Genomic DNA, 19476 nt, shown 5'->3' on the forward strand with positions numbered 1-19476 from the left:
GAGGTTGGTATATGCAATATGCTGTGACCTAACTTCAACTGAGAACTCCCGCGCTGGCACTCTGCCGGCGACAGGCGGAGTGGGCAAGTTCACATAGCACCAACTACTGCCAAATGACTGCAGTGCACGCCAAACTGAAACCTGGATAAGCGACCAGCTACGGTTCCACGAAAGAATGTTATTTTAGAGGTGTCGTTTCTTGAAAGATTTAGGCATTTGAAAAAGTTTTTAGTTGTTGTTTTTGTTGTTTAGGTCATCAGTCCATATACTTGTTTGATGCAGCCTTCCATGACACCTTAAACTGCGCTAACTTTTTCATGTCTACGTAACGCCTACATCTTCTCTAATCAATTTGTCATATTCATACCTTGGTCTATCCCTGCCGTTCTTACAACAACTGAACTGTCCTGGGTGTTTTAAGATGTGTCGTATCAGTTTATCTCTTCTTCTCGTCCAATTTCGCCAGCTCGTTCTCCTCCCACCATTTCGATTCAGTATCTCTTCATTCGTGATCCGGTCTACCATCTCACCTTCAGCATTCTTCTGTAACGCCACATTTCAAAAGTTTCTGTTGTCTTTCTTTCTGAGATAGTTATCGTCCTTGTTTCACTTCCATACAGTGCCACACTCCAGACGAAAGTCTTCAAAAAACTTCAATATTTCTCATTCGAAGTGAACATTTTTTAAAATGTTTACAATTGGCTTAACGTCCCACCGACACAGATAGTTCTTATGGCGACGACGGGATAGGAAAGGGCTAGGAGCGTGAAGGAAGCGGTCGTGGCCTTAATTATGGTACAGTCCCAGCATTTGCCTGGTGTGAAAATGGGAAACTACGGAAAACCACCTTCAGGGCTGCCGACAATGGGGCTCGAACCCCCTACCTCCCGGATGTAAGCTCATAGCTGTGCGCCTCTAACCGCACGGCCCACTCGCCCGTTTATTTATTTATTTATTTATTTATTTATTTATTTATTTATTTATTTATTTATTTATTTATTTATTTATTTATTTATTTATTTATTTATTTATTTATTTATTTATTTATTTATGAAAGCCCTCCCTTGCTTGTGTTAGTCTGCATTTTGTGTCCTCCTTATTCTGCCATCTGCCATCTGCTGCGAAGACTTGGGAGAAAGGAGACGAGCTGCTCGACTAAGAGGTATGTTCCGAGGTGTCAATGGAGGGATGGCGTAGGAGGACATCAGTAGACGAATAAGTTTGAGTGTTGTCTTTATAAGTAGGAAAGATCACAATATGAAGATAAAGTGGGAATTCAAGAGGACAAATTGGGGCAAATATTCGTTTATAGGAAGGGGAGTTAGGGATTGGAATAACTTACCAAGGGAGATATTCAATAAATTTCCAATTTATTTGCAATCTTTTAAGAAAAGACTAGTAAAACAACAGATAGGGAATCTGTCACCTGGGCAACTGCCCTAAATGCAGATCAGTAGTGACTGATTGACTAGTTATTCTACTACCCATGTAACAGTATTAATCGGCTTCCTTTAAGACTTCATTTCCTAATATAATATTTCCTTCATCATATTTGTTCGACTGCACTTCATTACTTATGTTTCAGTTTTACTTAGTTCCATCTTTTACTCCTTCTCCCAGACTCTGTTCATACCATTCAGCAATTTCTCCAGGTCTTCTACAGACTCAGTTAAAATAACAATATCATCGGCAAATCTCAGAGTTTTGATTTCCTCTTCTGGATTGGAATTCCCTTTACACATTCATCATTGATTCCCTTTACCGCCTGTTCTATACCTATAAACATTGAAAAGGGAAGGGGACAAATTGCAGCCTTGCCTTACTCCTTTCTGGATAGCTGCTTATTTTCATAGCCTTCGATTCTTGCAACTGAAGAATGGTTTTTGTACAGATTGCAGATAATTCTTCTTTGTTGCATCTGATCCCGACTACGTTCAGAATTTCGAATAGATTCGTCCAGTCAACATTATCGAATGGATTTTCAAGAACGTATGGAACAGAAAAGATCAAAAGTTATATTTTTCACAACTCTTACCGTGAACGAGTTTTCGATACAGCTAATGTTAACAGATAAATTTGAAATTTCCTGTTTTGACCCCATTAATATTGCTACGCCACTGTAGAGCAATCAAATTACAATGCACAACCCAGCTATCCCTAAAGTTAAATATAAAGTTTCGAAAAATTTTGTCTAGCCATTTTCCCGTCATACGATAACAGACAGACTAAAACGATTTTTTTTTACTACTTGTTTTACGTCTCACCGACACAGATAGGTCTTACGGCGTCGATGGGATATGAAAGGTCTAGGAGTGGGGAAGGAAGAGGCCTTGGCCTTAATTCAGGTACAGCCCCAACATTTTCCTGGTGTCAAAATGGGAAACAACGGAAAACCATCTTCAGGACTGCCGACAGTGGGGTTCGAACCCTCTATCTCCCGGATGCAAGCTCACAGCTGCGCGCCCCTAACCGCACGGCCAATTCACCCGGTAAAATTAAACTTTACTGGCATGTAAAAGAAGTCTCGTGGGACGAAATTCCTTCACCTCGGCGTTCCCGACAACCAAAACTATAACATTATTTTTAAAAACTGAGCTGAACTTTCATAGTCGGGCTGAGTGACAGATGGTTGAGGCGCTGGCCTTCTGGCCCCAACTCGTGGCAAGTTTCATCCTGGCTCAGTCTGGTGGTATTTGAAGGTGCTCAAATACGTCAGTCTCGTGTCAGTCGATTTACTGGCACATAAAAGAATTCCTGCGGAACTAAATTCCGGCACCTCGGCGTCTCCGAAAACCGTAAAAGTAGTTAGTGGGACGTAAAGCAATTAACATTATTATTATTATTATTATTATTATTATTATTATTATTATTATTATTATTACTATTATTGAGCTGAACTTTCGGTCCAAGTGTAGCTATTACGAAAAGGGACAGACAGTTATAATAAAGTAGACAAGCGCAATCACACTTGTTTAGAGGACTCGTTGATCTTCGGTCATTTGCGCCTTTTTTTTTTTTTTTTTTTTTTACCTGCACCCCCCAGGGACACAGAACTCGTAAACGGTTAGGAAACATCAGTTGGGTGTGAAAACTTCTCGGATCACTCAAACCCAACGAGGTAAGCAGCTTTCCATTCGAAACCCACTAAGCAAAAACCTCTTGATGTTATGATGCCTACAAGAGAGCTTCACTTGCAAGATGAGAGGGAAATCAAATAAGAGGGAGAACGTACAGTATTTTTCAGCAATTTCCCGCTTCCCATTCAACGTCTCCTCTTAAGTGAGCTCCCACGATCCGTCCCACTGCGAAATGCTGGCCTTGGGTTAGAAGATTAATGACATGTTTGTGTCATGTTCTGTGGTCCGGTTTGCTTTTTCGCCTAGAAACCGGTAGGTCACATATACGCGCGCAGGTTCTTCGAACTGGTACAAGTGAAGAGAAGAAAAAACTCTCACTCGAATCGAACTAAAGACTCCGAGAGGTGTTGGGGTCACAGACGGGTCACCTCGGGTCAAGCACGCCTAGAGCTCGCTCGCTGATGTACTGGTTCTGATTCAATACTGATTCAACATTTCTGCTTCTATTATACAACTTCTTAATGTAACATCTCGCATATGGATTACATTCTGCCCTTTATGATAGTTGCACAGTGTTGTACGAACACTTTTCAACTTGATTTTCACCATTACCTCCTTCAATTGAGTGAAACTTGACATGCGTTAAGAGGACTGTAGTCGTCAACTCGATAGTTCTGAATAGAAATTATTCTTCTAATACTGTACATAAATATCTGAACACCAGGAAGGAAGCTCCCTCTCTAGGCCAGTACTAGAGTATCGGTCTCTAGATTCCAAAATTGCGGTTTCAAACCTGAGAGATTTAGTTAAATTATTAATTTTAATTTGTTTCTTTGTACAGCGTTATTCCCATCTGTGGAGCGCGTTAGAACTTATTTAGCTTATGTTGATTTTTTCTTCTCCCAAAATCTCTTCAGCTGGGAACTGAACAATTTTCTCCGTTCTTCAGTCCATGAGTAATAATAATAATAATAATAATAATAATAATAATAATAATAATAATAATAATAATAATAATAATAATAATAATACAGGTCATTAAGGCCCTTGATCTGCCAAGACGACTGCTGCCCAGCCAGATGACCTGCAGATATTGGAATGACACGTGATCAGGGTGACGACATCATCAGTAGTACTGCTTGGCTTCCATCACTTGGTCTTCGGTGTTTACCCGAAAAAAGAAAATTAAAACCCTGTCATAGGTTGCCCCACAGGGTTCCAGTCTCTCTGCCACCTGTCGGAGTAAAATGCAATGTCAAAATACACACGCAAGCAGTGTAAATGATACCATATCAAAATGCCTACACATGATACAGTAGCTGAGGCCATGCCATTATTATTATTATTATTATTATTATTATTATTATTATTATTATTATTATTATTATTATTATTATTATTATTATTATTAGCTTGAAATAATTGAGATTTCTGACACAATGAGAGGTGAACAAAGACTGTCATTGAACGCACTGGTAGAACATAAGGATGAATGTGTTCCATCCGTTACTGCGTCTTTCAAGAATTGATACATTCAGCTTCTGAATCACAGTGTCGCAGTGGAGAGGTGTGCTAATAAGCAGTGTGAATCTATCCAAGAAAAAGTAGGATGTGGGGAAACGAGGTCATCTCTTCAGAGATTATCTTTCTCATCGGAACAACTTCACTATGTCGATTTATTCATTTGTATCAAAAAGGCGCTGTCCAGTTTGCAAATTGGAGCTTTTACCAGTACTGTCACTTGACTTCCTCGTGATTTCTCAGGCACACAGTCTACTATGAATGTTTCAGGAGCAAAATTGAGTGAGATATTGTAGAACGTTCCAATATTCCCTTCTCGGATGACCAGCAAGTTATTTTAATTATTATGTTTGTTGCAATTATTTCTTAAATATTTTGTTTAGTTTAAAAAACTTTTTTGTATCCTTAAGCTACACATTTAGTTATTCTTAATTATGTCATTAAAGGTTACAATAAACAAACACTTAAGTAGTGATACAAAAGGTTTTTCGAAATTATTAAATATATCATGATTGTATGCTGAAATTGTAATTAAATGAATCCATAGACTGATCATCATGTTCTAGAGCTCTTGAGGGACAACATTCCGACACTCCAGCAGCTCTTAAAATATACAGCACCGGGCGAGTTGGCCGTGCGGTTAGAGGCGCGCGACTGTGAGCTTGCATCCGGGAGATAGTGGGTTCGAATCCCACTGTCGGCAGCCCTGAAGATGGTTTTCCGTAGTTTCCCATTTTCACACCAGGCAAATGCTGGGGCTGTACATTAATTAAGGCCACGGCCGCTTCCTTCCCATTTCAGGCCTTTCCTATCCCATCGTCGCCATAAGACCTATCTATGTCGGTGCGACGTAAAACAAATAGCAAATATATATATATATATATATATATATATATACACACCAATTGAAAGGTGTGTTTTTTGTTCGTTTTGTTTTTACGTCGCACCGCGTCAGATGCAGTGAATACATTACTTCTCGTTATATCTGGGTTTAGCCCTTTCTCTGTTAAATAATTATCCCTTTTGGTAGTAGTTATCCACCGAGCTCGATAGCTGCAGTCGCTTAATTGCGGCCAGTATCCAGTATTCGGGAGATCGTGGGTTCGAACCCCACTGTCGGCAGCCCTGAAGATGGTTTTCCGTGGTTTCCCATTTTCACACCAGGCAAATGCTGGGGCTGTGCCTTAATTAAGGTCACGGCCGCTTCCTTCCCACTCATAACCCTTCCCTGTCCCATCGTCGCCATAAGACCTATCTGTGTCGATGCGACGTAAAGCACATAACAACAGTAGTTATCCGTCGCACCAACTCAGACATGACCGAGCTCGATAGCTGCAGTCGCTTAAGTGCGGCCAGTATCCAGTATTCGGGAGATAGTAGGTTCGAACCCACTGTCAGCAGCCCTGAAAATGTTTTCCGTGGTTTCCCCATTTTCACACCAGGGAAATGCTGGGGCTGTACCTTAATTAAGGCCACGGCCGCTTCCTTCCCACTCCTAGCCCTTTCCTGACCCATCGTCGCCGTAAGACCTATCTGTGTCGGTGCGACGTAAAACAACTAGCAAAAAGAAAAAAACTCAGACAGGTTTTTATGATGACGATGGCATAGGAATTGGCTAGGAGTGGGAAGGGAGTGTACGTGACCTTAATTAAGGTATAGCTCAAACGGTTGCCAGGTGGGAAAATGGGGAAACTACTGAAAACCATCTGCATAGCTGCCGACAGTGGGATTCGAACTCACTATCTCCCTAATACAAGCTCACAGTAACGTAACATGAACCTCGCTGCCAACTCGACCAGTTGCAATTGCTTTTTTCTTTTTGTAGTTTTGTTTACAAGTTGATTTACGTCACACTGACACAGACAGTTCTTATGATACTGTTTGCTTTACGTTCCAATAACTGCTTTTGACGGTTTTTGGAAATGCCAGGGTGCCGGAATTCTGTCCCGCAGGAGTTCTTTTAAGTGCCAGTAAATTTACCGACACAACACCGACGTATTTGAGCACCTTGAAATACCAAATGCCAAGTTGGTGTCAAAAGGCCAGTACCTCAACCGTCTGAGCCACTCAGCCCGGCACACAGATAGGTCTTATGGCGACGTTGGGAGACGGCAGGGCTAGGAGCGGGAAGGAAGCCGCCGTGGCCTTATTTAAGGTACAGCCCCAGCATTTGCCTGGTGTGAAAATGGGAAAGCACGGAAAACCATCTTCAGGACTGCTGACAGTGGGGTTAGAACCCACTATCTCCCGAATGCAAGCTCACAGCTGCGCGCTCCTAACCGCACGGCCAACTTGCTTGCCTTTTATTATTATTATTATTATTATTATTATTATTATTATTATTATTATTATCATTACATTCGCTCTGGCCTTCTATGGACCACGCTTAGCTTATGCTTCTGCTTCTGCTTCTCGGCTTCCTGCCTCTTCTGCTCCCAAAACCTCTTCATATTTTGACTTTTAGCCTCCTACTGTCAGTCTCTCACAGTTCGTTGTTGCTTCTCTGGTTTCCGAAATTCTCTCTATCTGTCAACTATTTTCCGGAATTCGTTTCTGTCCAACATGCTTTCGGTGTTTAGACGTAGTTCAGTTAGATCCTTGATAACCTCTTTCGTCCAGGTTGTGGTGCTCTTGCATTTCCTGATGTACTCCCATATCATCTTAGCCAATCTGTCGTTACTCATCCGATGAATGTATCCAGCTAAGTTCAATCGTCTCCTTTTCATTTTATCACTCTGTTCATTAATCTGTTTGTACAATTCTTTTCTCCCAGATGTCACCTGTATTCCTAGGACCTAATATCTTACGAAAAAAATCCTTTCTATCTTCCTCATCTTCTCACCTTCTGTTTTTCTGTTGTGGGTTGTAGACATTCCGATGCATACAGTGCTTCTGGCCTTATTACTGTATTGGTCTTAATTTTGTTCTCATCGACAATGTTTTTTTTTTGTTGTATGCGTTTTGTGTGAGTTGGTAAGCTAATTCCATTTTCCTGATTATTATTATTATTATTATTATTATTATTATTATTATTATTATTATTATTATTATTATTATTATTATTATTATTATTATTATTATTATTATTATTATTATTACAATAGTTATCACCCATCTACTTAATGTAGCTGCAGCATTTAGTGTTACGAAATACGAGTCATGACGTAATCCTGCGTTGTGGTGGAGGAAGGTTATTTTCGGTGCGCGCACTCTGATTTAACAGAGCAGATAAGCAGTTTTAAACCTCACTGTGCTGAAACACCGAGCGGTGCGGCGCAGCGGGTAGGTATATTTAGTTCTGACACTCGCTCATATCGCAGGCCATTTGTAAATCTCCCCCTCCCGCCAAGTCGTCGACCTCTGCAGCGTTAACGGTACATTTACTACGCGTGTCTTTGAACACTGGGCCGCGAGCTATTTCAATAATTTCCTCATTTATAAAGTTCCTTTTTCCTCCTCCAGTGAATATGCAACAAGAGTAAGACACAGAAGCAGGTCAGAAGCATGTCTCGCAGCCAGTGTCCGGTTTAGATCTCACTGATGTTATTGTAGGCTTTGATCGATTACAGAACCAGAAACTTGTCGAGAGATGGTATAACAGTTCTTTTGAGAGGATGGCGCAGTGCAAAATTGGAATAGTCCCGGGTTTCGGTAAATAGAACAACTTTTTAACCTTCAACTGCCCTTTGTGGCCTCCAAGCCCTGTGAATTTAACCTGAATTGTGTTAATACGAATGAATAAATGAATGAACGAAATAATAATATTAATAATGAAAATCCACAGCCTGTTTCCAGTCATTGCATCGGGTCAGGAATGGAATGAATGAAGCCCCCATGTAGCGACGAGGATAGGAAATGTGCCGGCTGCCGAAGCCTGTCGCACTCCTCTGGGGCAATGATAAATGACTGATAGATGAAATGAAATTTTAATGGAGAGTGTTGCTGGAATGAATGATGACAGGGAAAACCAGAGTACCCGAAGAAAAACCTGTCCCGCCTCCGCTTTGTCCAGCACAAATCTCACATGGAGTGACCGGGATTTGAACCACGGTATCCAGCGGTGAGTGGCCGGCGCGCTGCCGCCTGAGCCACGGAGGCTATAATAATAATAATAATAATAATAATAATAATAATAATAATAATAATAATAATAATAAAGTTATTGGCTTTACGTCCCACGGTTTTCGGAGACCCCGGGGTGCCGGAATTTAGTCCTCACAGGAGTTCTTTACGACCCCCTGTGGATAGGGGACGCAGACGAATACACCAACGGTATCCCCTGCCTGTCGTGAGAGGCGACTAAAAGGGGCGACCAAGGGATGATGAAATTAGAATCATGGGACTACTTGTGATTAGTACCATTACGTGCGGAACATCATGGGTCAACCTTACTTGTGACTAGTATCACCTTGCAAGGAAACCATGGGTCTACGTTATATAGGAGAGCAGTACCATTAGTGAGGAACGTATGGGTCTGAGTGTTGCTTATGATAGAGGTCATCATGTGTATTCCACCGGTCGGTTGCACTGTGTTACCTGTGAGTAGTACCACTTCATGAGAAACACAATGGATTTTCGTCGCCTGTGGTTAGTTCTGCTATGCGAGAAAGACCACGGGTTTGGCTGACCCCCGTGATTAGTACCAATATTTGAGGAATGGTCTGCGTTACCTGAGGGCACTACCATTATGTGAGGAACACCATGGGCTCGTGTTGCTATCATAATGTGCGATACACCGTGGGTCTGCATTGCCTATGATTAGTCCCACTATGTGAGCGACGCCAGGAGTATACGTGGCCTGTGATTAGTCCCTCTATGTGAAGAACACTATTAGTTTGCGTTGCTTATGAGTGGTACCCTTACGTGCGAAACGCCATGGGTTTGTGTTAACTCCAAGTGGTGCCATTGTGTGTGACATACCATGGGTCTACATTAGCTGTGATTAGTACCACCATGCGAGAAACACCATGAGCCTACGTTACCTGTGAATAGTACTACTGTAAGAGGAACTTCATAGTTCTGCTTTACTAGTGATTAGTACCAGTATGAGGGGCCTGTGAACTGGATTTTTGGATCCCTTTAGATAATAAGCATTATCCCAATGATTAAGACATTGTGGATTGTATCCACTGATTGTTTTTGTTTCACGATCATTTTCTCATCACCATTAGTTTTAGATTCTAGTTAGTGGAAATATTATGAAGTCTTAATTTGCATTTCGCTACACCTCGTACCATAATGAGCCGATGAGCTAGCTGTTACGCCCCTTTAAATAATAATAATAATAATAATAATAATAATAATAATAATAATAATAATAATAATAATCATCATCATCATAATACATTACACATTCGAAACCTACATGACCAATGTGAAATGAAATTAGGAAAATGATGGTGTTATTGAATTTTCTGTAAGCCTAATGCTTATTTCAAACTCGAGTACACATTATTTAGGTCGACTAGAATGATGACCGCTCTTTTCCGGGGACAGATACTTCTCTCACCTCGGCTGACACAACCTGGGTACAAACACAATCTCAGTGACCGCGAATGCCCGTGATGTTGCAGTGACTGCAAATGTCCGGACACCTTCTATACATTAATTCATTTGTACTAAACTCTGCAAAAGGAAAGCTATTGAAGAGAGAGAAAACTTCGATGCCGTTTTTGTTACAGCAGGGGTGGTAAATACGCTAAATATCACTTTTGGGGAGGGTTCAATTACTTCGAATTTAAATCTGTCGTTCGTAGAATTTAGAGTCAAGTACATGACAAGATGCTGTTTTGTTCTCCTTATATGGCCCGTCACGGTGACATCCCTTCACTAGACATTAGAACGACAGCTCGTTGAATTAAAATGACCACACCCTAGTCCGGTTTTCAAGAGCCCATGTAAGGATTTAATTGTTATGTGAAACATGGTGTCCCCGCTTCATGAATGATTCAGAGCCAAGCTTGAGAAGAATTGCTGCCCCTCGCACGTATGTACCGTGATGCACCTACCCAGGGGTTAACGGAATACCTAAACGAAGCACGTCACATAACGACAGCTAACGACGTTAGGTGGTCGTATTATATCCCAGCTGACTTGTTTTAGGATATACACCGTGCCACCCTTGTCAGAATATAATCTCCTGTATCCACTCAGAGCTAATGCAAGCTAACAGATTAGATTACATCCTCTATCATAAGGCACAAGTAGTCTTCCCACGTGGTATCCTCCACCTAGAGACCAACAAAGGATGAGACCATGGGCTACATATTGAAAGAGTACTCTACTTGCTCATGCTAAACAAAGCAAAGCAAAGCCCCTTGGAGGAGTGGAAGGTAATAATAATGTTATTTGTTTTACGTCCCACTAACTACTCTTTTAAGGTTTTCGGAGACGCCGAGGTGCCGGAATTTAGTCCCGCAGGAGTTGTTTTACGTGCCAGTAAATCTACCGACACGAGGCTGACGTATTTGAGCATCTTCAAATACCACCAGACTGAGCCAGGATCGAACCTGCCAAGTTGGGGTCAGAAGGCCAGCGCCTCAACCGTCTGAGCCACTCAGCCCGGCGAGTGGAAGGTAAAGGTTTCCAGTTTCCGTAACCTCAACACTTAGTGGAATAGAGTGGTTAGCCCTATACCTGGCTGCCTGTACTCCCAATAATTAACACAGCACTCATTTTGGTGCTGGCTGAGTGAACCTCAGGGTCATGTGCTGTTCCACAAGTGGAAATATCGTTTTCTTAAATTTTTCGACTTCCTCGAGGGGAATCGAACCCACGTCCTTCACTGTGAACCTAGCGCGCCTTTACCACTTCGGCTAGGCAGTCCATACATTGCTAAGTCTACCTTCCAAAAGTTTAACAGCACCATGTAAAATTTTAAAAAATAGTTACGCAATGCCTTATCAACACTGAAGTCTATAAAATAAATAAATAATAGCTGGCAATCTCATTAAAAAAAATCACAATACTGTTTCATGGTTCAATCTTGGCGCGGATTTGTAATCTCCGAGAGACCTGTGTGGGCCTTGTTATTAATAGCGTTTTACTTCTCTAAGACATGATTGATTGATTTATTTATTTATTTATTTATTTATTTATTTATTTATTTATTTATTTATTTATTTATTTATTTATTTATTTATTTATTTATTTATTTATAAGGCCAATATAGTTTCTAAAGCCCTGAATTGACTGGGGGGTTAATACGAAACCGAAACCGTGATTTCGTACTCCCACAAAATATACTCAACTAAACTTAATGGAAATCTCTCTGCCTTAATGTAAATTCAATTTCTAAAACTTTTTTTCATGTGTATCATTTCGACACGAGGATTAATAAGGACGATATCATTAACGGACCGTTTTTCAGTTTAAGTTCTACTGGACTTTCTTTTAACTTTTTTTAATTTGTCTGTTCATCCGTTTGTTGAGTTCTTATAGTTGGGAAACTACTTTCTATATTTCTACCAAACTTTATATCTGTCCTTGGATAGGTAATAGGGTCAATATTATTTCTAAATTCTGGATTGATTTGGGGGTTTATGGGAAGTCGAAACAGTGATTTTACCCTCCCTCAAAATATCTATGACCACCCTTAATGGAAATCAAGTTCTAAAAATATTTTTCTCATGTGCACCTTTTCGATGGGAAGATAACAAGGGAGATATCATTAATCGACTGTGAGTTGAAGTGTTTAACTAAATAGCCATCTTACTCTTTTCTATAGAACAGATAATAAGAGAGGTAAAAAAAAAAAAATGAAATGGCGTATGGCTTTTAGTGCCGGGAGTGTCCGAGGACAAGTTCGGCTCACCAGGTGCAGGTCTTTTGATTTGACTCCCGTAGGCGACCTGCGTGTCGTGATGAGGATTAAATGATGATGAAGACAACACACACACCCAGCCCCCGTGTCAGCGAAATTAACCAACGATAGTTAAAATTCCCTACCCTGCCGGGAATCGAACCCGGGACCCCTGTGACCAAAGGCCAGCACGCTAACCATTTAGCCAAGGAGCCGGACTAACAAGAGAGGTTATCGTCAACGATTGGTTTCATGGGTCTTCAGCCACAGTGCCACTCCCGGTTTCAGATGAACAACAATATGTAACCGAGGAGTAGGGAGAATTACTCTGTGATCTATCCCATTCTGTCTCCACTTTGTTCATCTTTACCTTCACGTTACAGCCACGTGCTTTCGTAGAATAATATCAGTTTAACATGCCATATTGAAAGTTTGAATACAGGTATGTAACTTCGCATAAATTCATGAAGGAATCGTGAAATCGATTACCAGTTCCCATGCGAAGAACGGGTACTACCCTAGTTTGGCGTTCCCGTAGGATGATAAAAATATCGTGGAATCATGACAGCTCTGAATCTAAGGTTCTTGAAATCGTAAATCGGAGGCAATCTGGAGTACGCTTCACAGGCATGCGGCGCCTGTCATATAGCGTCTTCAAATAAATAGTTAATGGCGTAGGAGTGGACACGTACACGGCAATAAAGAGGACTACGAAGGTCCGCCGAACATGGAGGAACTGGATGACTACTGGCCAGTCCTAAGATTGATTGCACGTGACCGAGCGAGTTGGCCGTGCAGTTAGGGGCGCGCAGCTGTGAGCTTGTATTCGGGAGATAATGGGTTCGAACCCCAGTGTCGGCAGCCCTGAAGATGGGTTTCCGTGGTTTCCAATTTTCAGATCAGGTAAATGCTGGGGATGTACCGTAATTAAGACCCCGGCCCGTTCCTTTTCAATCCTACCCTTTCTTATCCCATCGTCACCATAAAACCTGTGTGTGTCGGTGCCACGTAAATCAACTTGTAAAAAAATACGCATGATGATTTAATTTCACAGTTTCGTTATTCTATAATTCCTATTTTCAACTAATCTTCTTCAGTATAAGGTGTTCTGAAATGAAATACACATTTGTTCCAATATTTCTTCCCTAGTGTGAGTTCCAAAGAAAATTGTCCATTTAGCTTCCTCTAAAGTTTCCCCTTACAATAGGCAAGAAATTTGGTGCATGAAATTTTGTTCCCCCAGCACACAAGGGAAACATCTGTTAAATATTACATCATTTTGACGTGTCCTCTATCCCCCATATAATACACCGTAATGATCAGTTTGAATGATCCCGTATAAAACTTGATTTCGTGCACTGCAGTAATGCACCAGAGCCCGTTTGTAAAATTAAAAAGAGAGGGGGGGAAAAGAGAGCTGTTTATCAAGTAAATTGTAATTGAGGGTAGCGTGCCCCGCTTTCTGATAGGGATGCATCTGTTGTTGGATCAATACTCTCGTTATGTGAGCCAAGTAAGCTAGCCACACGCAGTTGCATTTTATTGTGTAAAAACTCCTCGCTCGCATTTGAAGAGTGGTGGGGGAGGTATATTTATGTGAGCGCTATGCGATGGTGTGGGGAGCACATGCATCATGTCGCGTGTTGCGACTAGAACGAGGGAGTGGGGTAGATAACCAACCCACACGCACAGCTCTTATCAGGGCGGGATATATACACCACCCTCACGTTCGACACACTTACAATGTGGGACGCAATTCTTTGTTTTAAATATCATTTACAGAAACAGGAAATTGAATTGTCTAATTTCTAAATCATGTAAAAAAAGGAAGTCGTACCTAGTTCTTTAAAGACCTTGACCTGCCAAAACAACTGCTGCCGAAGGAGAGCGCGCGACAGCTGAATGGTATACCAAGTGTATGCATAAGTTCTTGCCGGTTTTTGTGGTAAAGAAAACCCGTAATTTTCAAGGGAAATTCATTTTTTGTTTACTCAAAATATTGGCCATCGGCTTCTACACACTTCGCCCATCTTTCAGGTAAGTTATGAATACCATGCCAGAAAAGTGGCTTGTCTTTTGCGGCAAACCATTCGTCGAGCCATTTTCCAACTTCCTCGAAATTGCTGAAGTGCTGCTCTGCGAGCGCGTGCCCCATTGATGCGAAGAGGTGATAGATGGCGCCAGGTCGGGAGAGTACAGCGTGTGCGGAAGGATGTCCCATCCAAGCGATTTCAAGGTGTCTTTCACTGGTTTTGCTGTGTGAGACGGCGCATTGTCGTGTAACAAAATCACTTTACCATGTCTTCTGGTCCATTCCGGTCGTCCTTTGATCAATGCGTGACTTAAATTAATCAATTGTTGACGATAGCGTTGTGCATTAACGGTTTCGCCGGGCTTCAAGACTTCATAATACACAATACCACTCTGATCCCAGCAGACACAAAGCATTGAAATCACCATGTTTAAATGCCGAAACGATGTCTCACAGTTTCTAATCGATGGAGCGTGTTCACCATATTATGTTTCTACCAGCAAACGATGACTTTCCACTGCCTTTTCCTTTTGATTAAATAAGAAAAGCAGTGGGTGCCGTAAATATTCTTTTTCAGGCACACACGTCGACATGATCACTGAACAATACAACACAGATGCTAGTGTTTGGCGGACTTAACTTGTGCGTATTGGTAGATTAATGTCCGACGACCAAACTAGCGTATGTGTCAAATTCATACGCTGCGTACTGTTCGCTAGCGCCATCTCTTAGTGCAACGGAAAAAGACTTAAGAATACACCTGGTAGTGACTGGCTTACGTGGATCCGAACCACAGGGACATGACTGTTCATTTCAAATATCTGACATACATTGCCCGGGATTCAAACCGCGCCACCTTGGTGAGAAGCCAGTAATTATGATACTCAGCAATTAGATCCCCTACCCCTACACCATGGGGCTGGCTAATTAATAACTGGCGTCTCTTAAAATCTATAGCAATTGAAGGGACGTTAAATAATAATAATAATAATAATAATAATAATAATAATAATAATAATAATAATAATAATAATAATAATAATAATGTCTGGCTCCTTGGCTGAACGATCGGCGTACTGACCTTCTTTGAGAGGACACTGGGTTCGATTCTCGGCCGCCCTCAGGATGTTTAACTGTGTAGGCTTAAAGTTAATCCCTCTTGCTTGGGGACTGACTGTTTGTGTCCGTTCACTTCTCTCCTACGACATGCAACACATGCCACTGCCAGACACCATAGGAACTCGCTGTAGCGAATACATCCATCCACGAAAGGTTGGCGTCAGGAAGGGTACCCGACCGTAAAACTTCTCTAAATCCATCTCGAGTGTCGAACCCAATAAATAGGGGAAAAGGTTGAAGATCGTGGCGATGGGTCTCCCAGTTTTACATGGATCCGAACCATGGAGACGTACTTTTATTTTCAGGGATCTCACATACAGTGACCGTTATTCAAACCACGGCCATTCGATAATTACATCCCGTAAATAGCAGAACAACAATACATTCGTAATTCCAATGGTTAAAACTATTTCTTCTCTAGTACTGTGCATATTCTGTACGTTTCATGGATCTTTGAGTTAATAATTGTAAACGTCAAGCAAATGGAAACTTTTCGGAGAATGGCAAAATAGCAGCAGCAAAATAATAGCAAAGCGATTGCATGGTTGACCTTTTATTTATTACGCTTTGTATCGGGCTGAATAGCCAGCAATTTAAGCTCGAGATAATGTATTGTGGTTTCAGCACTTTCAGCAGTAATTGGAACGTTTTTACAACTAATTCTTCTGTCATGTGTTCGTAATGAATATTACATAAATATTGTTATGGCCTGGTTTTATAACTTCAACTGTTGAATATTCTCTTGTTATTGCTTCATTTAGAGGAATGAAATGTGGCATCCTTTCGTCCCGAGTCCTTAACTACGTTTGTAATAAAATATACACCTCAAAATATGTTTGCAATATTGTAGGATTAGACATTTTATGTGCAGTTCTCCTGAGAGCAGTGTTGCCAGATCTCCCGATTATTTTTTGCAACACACCAGAAAAACCGAAAAAAAAAACGAAAAAACCTCCCGAAATTTCTTCGAAGCGAAATTTAAGGAAAATGAATAATAATTGTTAATGGTGCATACTATATTTGTGCCGAAAAGTTCTTTCCTCGTCTCACTGCGTAACGTTTTATCGATAACATCACTCGTTAGGTAGGCCTACTTCCCCGCATTCACGTTAAGCTCGAATTACGTAATCTCGCCCCTCATATTGAACTCAAAACTCACGCTTGACTGCATCATTCGAGGGGGAATCACCGACACGCATATAGAATACAAAATCTGGATCTTCTTACGACTTCAAAGTTGGCACACAATTTCTTCGCCTGATGAATAACTACATCTACAGGAAGATTGGGTAGAAATATAAGAAGAATAGAGTAGCCAGAGAGTACGGGTGAGTGAAATTGTATATTTTTCTCATAATAACTTCAAATGATTATTGAATTCTTTAATTTATTAACATTTCAGTGTTAGCTTAACTACCGAAACTTTCATTAAAACTCCCGAAATGTTTACGTACAATCTACCGATTTTTTATTTGTAGGCCTGGCAACACTGCTTGAGAGTCTTAAACAGAGAAAAATTAAAGTTGAACGAGATATCGAAGTGCTTGCGGAGGCTGAAAATACTTCGAGCTATCGAAAATTCGAGATATAGAAAAATGCGTATACTACTTCGGCTCCACATTTTTTTTTTTTTTTTTTAATTTCTCGTACCGCTTCCTTGCCTAAGAAAACTGGAATAAAGGTTGCATAGAGTTAGAGGTTTTGTCTTTATAATTTCATAATGTTTGACAGCGTATTAGCTGGAATGCTGAATTCCATTGCAATATTTTTCTTCTTTCTCCCTCCTCTTTCCACTTCTTTAATCAACTGTCATTTTTCACTTGCACTTAAACATTTCAGCACACGTTTCTTGTCCATGGCGGTGACGTTAGTGTTCTGACCATGGCTTGAGGAATCCAGCAGGTCAGGAACTCTCGACTTACTCATCACCTCTTACTGTAAACAGCTATAAAAGCCTAAAATAGGGTGTGAAGCGGCTAATCAAGGCTGCGAAGTGCATTGCCGTTAAAATGTTATGACACGCGGCAAATCAAACAGTAGCCTACACTACGATTAAAATGTAGAGAATGTGTTCAGATTCCTCCAACAGGAATTAGATTTATATCAGGATATTCTATTACGCAGTAGCATAATAATCACAATAACTCGGAGTTTAAATATACAGTATGTTTTTCTGGGCTTTAAATTCCTTCGAGATATAGAAAAATTGGTGTACTGGGTGAGTTAGCCGTGCGATTAGGGGCGCGCAGCTGTGAGCTTGCACCCGGGAGATAGTGGGTTCGAACCGCACTGTCGGCAGCTGTGTCGGTGCGACGTAAAGCAAATTGTAAATAATAATAATAATAATGATGATAATAATAATAATAATAATAATAATAATAATAATAATAATAATAATAATAATAATAATAATAATAATAATAGTAGAACTTCGAGTGACAGCAATATACTAAGATTCTTGTGGGGAATTAAAATTCCTTTGAGGTATGGAAAATTCGCGTCATAGACGTTCCAGCAATAGAAGTTCGATTGTAATTCAGTTACTAGTTTACAATCTAACATATGTCTCTGCCTACGGTCTGGGGTGAGCCTGGGCTGTTGGCTCAGGTGAAGGTTGTAATGGAGAGAGCGTATGTCTGTGGTATGACCTCAATTAGAGAATGGTTCCAGTGTATGGGGCATACACCAGGAATACTTGATAGGAGAACAGGAAAAGATCCATAGGAAAGCAGCAATTGGTGAGAGGAGATCGATTTGGCTAAATTTGACGTGAAGAAGAATAGACAGAATGATAGAACACATATTAAGATACCCAGGACTTGTTCAGTTTTTTTTTTTTTTTTTTTTTTTTTTGAGGGAAGTGTAGGCAATAAGAATGGTAGGAGTAGATTAAGGTACGAATATGACAAGTAGATTAGAGCAGATGTAGGATGCAGTAGTTACGTAGAAATTAAAAGGTTAGCACAGGATAGGGTGGCATGGAGAGCTGCATCAAACCAGTATGTGGACTGATGACCACCACTTCATACCTCTTACTTCTCAGTTTATGTTTATTTCTTGTCATCCGCTTGCTAACTTTGCACAGAGGAAATAATAATAATAATAATAATAATAATAATAATAATAATAATAATTACTTTACGTTCCACTGACTAACGGTTTTCGGAGACGCCGAGATTCCGGAATTTATTCCCGCAGGAGTTCTTTTACGTGCCAGTAAATCTATCGACAGGAGGCTGACGTATTTGAGCACCTTCAAATATCACTGGACTGAGCCAGGATCGAACCTGCCAAGTTGGGGTCAGGAGGCCAGCGCCTCAACCGTTTGAACTACTCATCCCGGTAGAGGACATTGTCATGGCCGACATATCACCTCCAAACGCCCGCCTGGAAACCAGTGAAATCACTTCTAAAGTGAAATTTGAAACTGGAGTTAAGGCTGAGTGTGGTGCCTGGGCAGTGGAATAAGTGCTCTGTCCCAGTGTTTTCATGGTCATAGTTTGAAAAATCCCGACGAACACTAACATCTGAGTTTCGCCGGCCAAAGTCGTATCGACCGTGGACCGAAACACTTAACTTTGCCGTTCTAGTAATTTTATCTTACTTATTATCAGTACTGTACGCGCGGCTATGTAGGAAAGCAGTGACCTTTAGAATTTACGTACCAGCTAAATCAAAATCATTTCCACTAATAGACAAGTGATGAAACGCCTCTTTTATGTCCATTCTGCTGTGCCTCCTTTGAGCCTTGATACTGTTTCCTTCTTTCTTACTCAGATAACATTTACTCTTTTGCTTTCTTCTTCTGAAGCCTCTAGAAACGAAGATTATTAGGCGGTGACAAAGCATATTTCTAGTCTATTATTTATCCATCAATGTGAATGCTCATAACAGGTGTGACAAGTTCATAAGCCATAGATGACGTC

Source organism: Anabrus simplex, chromosome 1 (assembly GCF_040414725.1).
Source record: "Anabrus simplex isolate iqAnaSimp1 chromosome 1, ASM4041472v1, whole genome shotgun sequence".
NCBI lineage: Eukaryota > Metazoa > Arthropoda > Insecta > Orthoptera > Tettigoniidae > Anabrus > Anabrus simplex.